Here is a 7,094-nt window from a genome sequence, read left to right as displayed (position 1 = left end):
GAACAGCGTAAATACAATCGAATATTTTTTTTTTTTGGCGATAGTGATATAATAAAAAAGTTTATGTAAATTTTAAACGTTGACACAATATGTATTCTTCAATGGAATCGTTTGTGAAATCTTTGAGATTACATATGGCCACACACTTCAGCAATTTTGTAGGTATAACCTATTTATAACGAATAGAGTGTTGGGTCGTGCAATAGCTCATAAGTTGACGTGGTATTCATATGATGGCAAGACAGCAAACCTTATTGATTACCAAAGACTGGCAGGATCAATACAATGGTATATAGAAGTGATGTTGTTGACGTTAAAAGTAAAGATATATATCTAGTAGTGTCTAGGGTTAATTTAAGGCTGTAATTTCAGAAAGGCAACTATCTCCCAGGAAGTTATGATCTGGTTAAACTACAGGATGAGAATTACAGAGAAACTTTCAGGAAGAGTTGAATTCTAAACTAGAGAGTTGAAAATTTAACGATGTAGAAGATGATCGGAATAATTTTAGAAAAACAATTTGAGAAGTTGATGATGACGTCTTAGGAAAGAAAGTTAAGACGGTGGCTAGAAATATTAGTGAAAAAGCTTTATGTTTAATAAAGAGGAGAAAGGGCTTGTACAAGAATTACCTGAGTGATAGATCATGTGAAAACAAAAGGAATGTAATAAAAAGTGAAGAAAGTATGAAAATTCTAATTAAGGAGGTGTGTAGTGGGTAAAATTTGCTGAGGACCTGGAAGATGCAGCTTGGCATACAGTAAGATATTGTACTGGCATTTTAATAAATTGAAAGGGAGTGGTCAATACTTACTTGTTCCAGTTAAAGATAGGAATTAGGCCAAAATTAATGATAAGGAAAGAGTTAAAGAGAGATGGGCAGAAAATTTTGAGAAAATGATAAACCGAGACAAAGTTGCAGGAAAAGGTACAGAGGAAAATGAAAAAGTTTGTTATACTTTGGATGTGAAAAATTATTTGTTTTTGAGAAAGAATTAGCGACAATACTTAAGGAATTAAAAAATTAATGAGGCTCCAGGTGCTGATGGTGTGGTAAATAAGTTTCATAAAAGAGGGATTTGAGGCTAGAAATAAGCCACTGAAGATTATGACTATTACTATTGAAAAAGGGGAAGTAAAAGAAAACGGTTTTAGGAAAACCTAACTACACCACTCTATAAAAAAGATGATGCGAAGAGAAGAAGAGTGAGAGAGAGAGAGAGAGAGAGAGATGGGTATATTTAAAACTATTGAAGCATAGCTAAATTCAGTTTTTTTTTACAAAATCATAAATTAAAAAAAAAATGCATCTGCATTGTTTATGACTAGCTAATGATATTAAGTGGAAACTTTCATGGAGTGTTGAGGGGGATGTCCAACTATATAAAAAATTATCAAATGTATTCCTATTAACTAAAGGGCGTGTCTTCAATGTCCCAGACACGGCTAAAGGTATAAATTAACCGCTTAGGGGACCCATTTTTAACTTAGACAGAATATTGAATGAGAAAACCAAGCAGTTTTTAAATTTTGTCTAAGGAAGACCAAGAGGACAGTTTATCAGCAACAAAAATAAGTAAGTCAGTAAATTTTATTGAGCTAAAAGCCTAAAAATTGTGCTAAAATTGCGCAAAAAGTTACTTTTAAATAATTTATGTTACACAAACATAACATAAGCATTGTATAGCAAACCAAAGAAAAAAAAAAAAAAAAAAAGTCTGCTTAGTTCGCCTTCACCAACTTAAGAAATTGTCCTAAATCTTCAACACTTACTAGACATTCGTCTCTCAGTACATTCACCAGCCATTTCTAGTCAAATCTACACTTTCCATACACTTCATTTCTTAGCTCACTCAATTCTACACACTCATAAATAACATCATTCACAATGTCACCCATACTTATACATATCAGAGAAAAGTAAGAGCCAAACAACTTATAACATCACTAACCTTAAACGATAACCTTACTAATCTTAAACTCTCTTATCAAAATTTTTTCTCTTTTTGCCATGCCCACATCGACAAACTTACCCAACTTCTTAAAATCATCAATTTTTCTTCTTTCTAAAATCTCACCAGGCTGTTCAACTCCTCCACAAGGTGGTGAAAGCATATTCCTCCTCATATCTACTAATTTCTTGCATGTACCCATAAAATGAACAAAATATTTCTCTTCTCCTCACATAGGATACTGTTAAGGACCATTTTAGTCGTACAATTTCTTATACATCCTCTCCTTTCACAAAACACACAATATTACCAGGATTTTAAATTACCTATTTCACATCTCTCCTACTCATTTCCACTTTACAGCAAATTTCCTTCCCATAGGTCTCCTTAGCAGCCCATACAGGCTAACGGAAATAGAGAATGCCTTCGGATCCACCACTGAATGTTTCACCCTCCTAGACAATCCTTCACATTTTTTCAACTTCCCTAACTTCCAAACTTATACATTCACCTAATTCCAATACTCGATAACGTCCCATTTAACGATAGTTGCATCGACCTTTTTGGATCAGAAACTTTTTCTGTTGTCTACTAGCATCACCTCAGATACACTCCTTATTACGCTGATTCGAGTAAGATTTTTAATCTTTTCTCAATATTTAAGTATCCACCATAACCTCCCACTCTTAACAGTAGCAAACCCAACACTCCCAACACTTAAAATTAATTGGCTGTAATCGGTTGTTCCTTTTAGTCTTCTGCATACCTCATACCTCTGCTAAATCAAACATAACGGAAACTGTCTTGGTTTGGAACTTTTTTTTTTCTGAAGCCTAAGTTCTCAGGCCTATGTCAAGACGTAGCCTTAGAATGTTTGCTAGCAAACGAATCAATTTGTCCTTCCCACCTGCCATACAAAGTAAACCTACATCCCAAGTAAACAGAATCTTAAACTACACTAAGCAACTCACTTCTTATACTAAACCTCTGCTCTATATCTTAATTTTTATAACTACTAAACATCCATAACAACTGACCTTAATACATTTAGGCAATAGCCTAGATTAGCAAAAAAATGCTAATCTAGGTATAGGGACAGTATTGAAGGTCCTGCCTATATTTGGCCACCAATTAAAAGTCGTCCCCAAATAACTGAACAAACGGGACAAAGCATTGGGGACAAAGTTATAGTTTATCTGAGTTCAGATTATCACCAGTAAATACATTTTGGAATCACATACTTTTTTCAAGAGGAAAAAATACAATTTAAGCAACGAAAAAATAAATAAAAAAATCAATCACCAGACAACATACAAAATTAAAAAGAGACCATACATGAGGCTTGGGAGTTAAAGCGCAGAGAAGACCACCATATATCATGAATTAAACACTCAGGGGACATCAAATCCACCGAGGAAAAAATAAAACAAAAAACTACTCTGTCTTGTTTTTAAGTTAATGGTCTTTAGGAATCTTTTTAAAAATCCCAAATGAGTGGCATCTCTGCATAGACGAAAGTAGAGAATACAAATCTGTTGACAATAAACGAGGGGATTCAAATCTGACCCTACAGTAGGGGTAGAAGTAATGCAGATATTATGTGAAGAATGAAGACTACATGGAGCCGAATCAGAAATAAACTCAGGAATCTTCTGAAGATATATTAGAAGATTACCACGAAGCTGATGAAAGGCAAAGGAAGCACACTAAAGAATGTAAACATACTGTAGGGTTAGGAGCAGTTTTTATAAGAAATGTTTTGTGTCCATAGCCAGTCGCCATGCTTTATTATACATGACAGAAAGTAATTGCAGTGTAGAAGATAAAGTAGATATCCATACAATGGGGAAACATGAAACATATCCAGGAAAGGTGTGTCAGAGTTTTCGAATGATACCCAAATTCTGTGGGGCTTTAACCCTAATGGTATCTAAACAAAAGATTCTCATCAAGCAATTTACAAAGAAACCTGATCATCCGATTCTCTGGTCTACACAAGGAGCCTTGTCACACTTGAAGGTGTGTAGGCTGAGGGAACATTCTACCAATTCGAGAAAAAATAAGAAAATGCGACTTGGCCACATTCAAGGCCAAGAAATTAGCACCAAACCATGAAATTACTCTCTCGAATATTACATCGGATATCACATTTCGTCTTCCCAAGGGTCCTAAGAGTGGCATCATCAGCAAAAACAATCTTCATTAGATGCAGCATTAAAATACATAGGAATATCTGGATGACAGAGCTTGCTGCATACTGGAGGCTTAGTATTCTTGATTGCCGAATTCAGATCATTAACATAAATGAGAAATAAAACAGAGCCAAGGATAGATCCCTGAAAGATGCCATATTCAACTTCAGACGGGTTCCGGAAAAGTTGACCAATTGAAATAAGTCTACCAGAAAGATTTAATTCAGACCAATACAAAGCATTTGATCTTATACCAAAATGCAATAGTCTCCAAAGAAGAACCTAAAGGGTCAAAGAATGAAAAGCTCTACGAAAATCCAAAAATAAAGCCGCCATATAAGACCAGAGTCTCTTACCAAATGAATGAAGTCTATGAGGGTTACGTATGCATGCTATGTACTGATTCGCTCGGAATCCGAACTGGAAATCATGCAAAAACTCTTTTGCATTCAGAAAACAGGGGCATTTAGAAGCATTTTTAAAGGCATTTAGAGAGATACAAGGAAATATCAATGAATGGCAAAAACTATACAAATAATTTGCTTTATTAATCTGACACCGAATTTCTTATGTCTCCGATCAGTTTACTGTGCGTGTAAGCACGGTAAGTAAATTAGAGAGAAAAAAAACAAGGTAAAATATTTTGCCAAAAATAATTTGAGCTGAAATGACTCTAGAAACCCAAAAATAGACCAAACGTTGTTTTTCTGCGAACAACGCGAAATTTTCAGAATAAAAACAAAATGAAAAAAGGGATCCTAGTAAGGAAAATAATTTTTAAAGGAAAATGTAGTTAAATTGATTCTTAGTGCAAAAAAATCGGATTGCTTTTACATTGATTGGCTTTAAATTTCAGGCAGTTTAGTCTTAAAAATTAAAATTTCAGGACTAAGGGAACCTCAATTTTATAAAAAAAATGAGAAAAAATAAGGTTGTATTGGTTCATGACCTCCCTCAACATATTGTACTATTTTTTGTAAATGTCCTTGTAATGGATTAGTTCAAACAAACGAGCAGAAACCAAAAAATATAATACGAAAAGAATCTTTTAGAAAAGCAATGAACCCATAGATGTCTAAGTTATGCTCGAGCAAATTAGAGGGGTTGAGAGTGAGGGAAAGGAATAAGTTGCATCTCTCTGGTTTTTCAACCTTGACTTGCCCTGGGTAAACATTTTTGTTGGTGTGGTGTTGTTATTGTAACAAAAGAAAAGAGATATTAGTCCAGATACGAATCACTTCTAAAATATTTGAAACCTGGCCCTTACAAGGTTAAAGGGGTGTTATTATTAAATCTACTCCAACTCTTGTCAGTTTTTGTTCACTTTAAGTTGGAATTAATCAATCATTTAAATAAAGGCCCATTTATTCATCTAAATTTATTCATTTATGATTTATTCATCTAAATCAGTATCTGTTATATTTGTATTTAATGTGGTAATTCATTTCAGGTTCTGTTCGTATTGGGATCCATTTATCAAATGATTGTGACTTAAGTTTTAATTATTATATTTCTTTAATTCTGGTTGTCTTTGGTTCCAACCTTCCGATGGCTCTTCACTTTTCTTTCAAAAACTTTGGTTTTGGAAATCATTTTCAAAGTTATAATAGAAACATCATTTCTCTCATAAGAGAAATATTTTTAGCTCTTGTCTACTCCCAATCAATTTAGAGAACAGACTCTGAAGCATTATTTTCAAACGCCTTTAATGCTTGTCAGCACAGTCCTAAACGCCATCTAAGGTCAGGTACAGCAACAACCTAACTTACTATTCGTTAGAAATTGAGAGCTCTGATGTGATCTAGCACTTGTTTCCCAATGGCGCATTCTCTGGACGGTAGAAAGAAATTCGGGAGGCTTGGAGACAATGGTATTCCTCAACAGTTTGGAATACTAGTGTATTTTTACCGCAGTCCCTGGAAACGGGAACCTCATTTTTACAAACTATCAGAACAGCTTTGTTTTCTTTTGTTGGATAGAAAAATGTTTCTAATGTCGTAGTAAGTAATTAAGTTGATTATTGAGCATAAGATTATTGAGAAATACATTGCAATTTGACTGGAAAACCTTAAGTAAACTGGGGATAAGAAAAAAAACAATCTGTAACCATTTTGATGGCAAAAAAGTCGCATACATGATAATTTCTTTGCATTTATTCTATTGAAAGTTTGACTTAAGCATTGAAGTAGCAGGGAAACAGCAGCATCCCTTTTCTATTTCAAGTTAAATGGCCTTTGGATTTCAAATCCGTTTTTCGGAATTGGGACAAAATGCCAACCTTTAGCGTAAAGAGTAGAGGATTCAGGAGGGGGAATGTCCTAATTATGGAATCTTTTTGTATAAAGTTTTAATATCGTTCCTTAGTTTCGTTTGAAACAACTCGTCTTTTTTTCTGATTGTTTTTCAAATCATATCCAGGCCTATCTGAGAAATGTTTGACCAATCCCTCCCGGAAAATCCCCACAGACAATTAATCCCGCCAAGAAAATTACCTCCAGATTTAGAATTAAACAGCCAAAGAAAAGATAAGACAAATAAAATGAATGAAGAAAAGAAGGGATTCTGGAATGCTCTACCTATATTAAAAAATACAAGTAAAACATACGGTGCAGAATATCCTATAGGGCTGATTTTAGATATTTATTTGATGTATTTTGGCGTTTTTTGAGTGCTGGAGATTGAGTTTTTACAGTAGGGTAAGATGAATTTTATAGAAAATAGTTTGCTTGCTTATTAGAACTAAGAAATTCTGTCCATTTAAATTTCTCCGGAGTTTGACTTCATGCTATTGAAATTAAATTCGAGAGTAGCCTCTTAAAAGAGCTTCGATATTGCAATCCTTCCGATATACCCCTAGTGGACGCGTTATTGATCGCAAGGGGTGAACTGGTATCATTTTCCATCGATTCTGGTACCAGACCAAGTCCAAGGGATGCATTGCTCGAGCTTC

At 34.3% G+C, this 7,094-nt stretch overlaps 1 protein-coding gene across 5 annotated transcripts in view; it reads left to right on the top strand.

Moving 5' to 3' along the window:
* Positions 1-5,992: 5,992 nt before the first annotated feature.
* The window catches only part of LOC136031161 (glycine receptor subunit alpha-2-like), a 149,357-nt gene continuing 148,255 nt past the window's right edge, over positions 5,993-7,094 (top strand). For all 5 annotated transcript variants that reach the window (XM_065710497.1, XM_065710498.1, XM_065710496.1 and 2 more), the window contains exon 1: positions 5,993-6,144. The gene's annotated coding sequence lies outside the window, so the exon portion shown is untranslated. The remainder of the gene's footprint in view (positions 6,145-7,094) is intronic.

This window comes from Artemia franciscana, chromosome 9 (genome assembly GCF_032884065.1).
Source record: "Artemia franciscana chromosome 9, ASM3288406v1, whole genome shotgun sequence".
NCBI classification, from domain to species: Eukaryota; Metazoa; Arthropoda; class Branchiopoda; order Anostraca; family Artemiidae; genus Artemia; species Artemia franciscana.
Note: the sequence above shows the minus strand (reverse complement) of the source record. Positions and strands in the feature narration are given on the sequence as shown.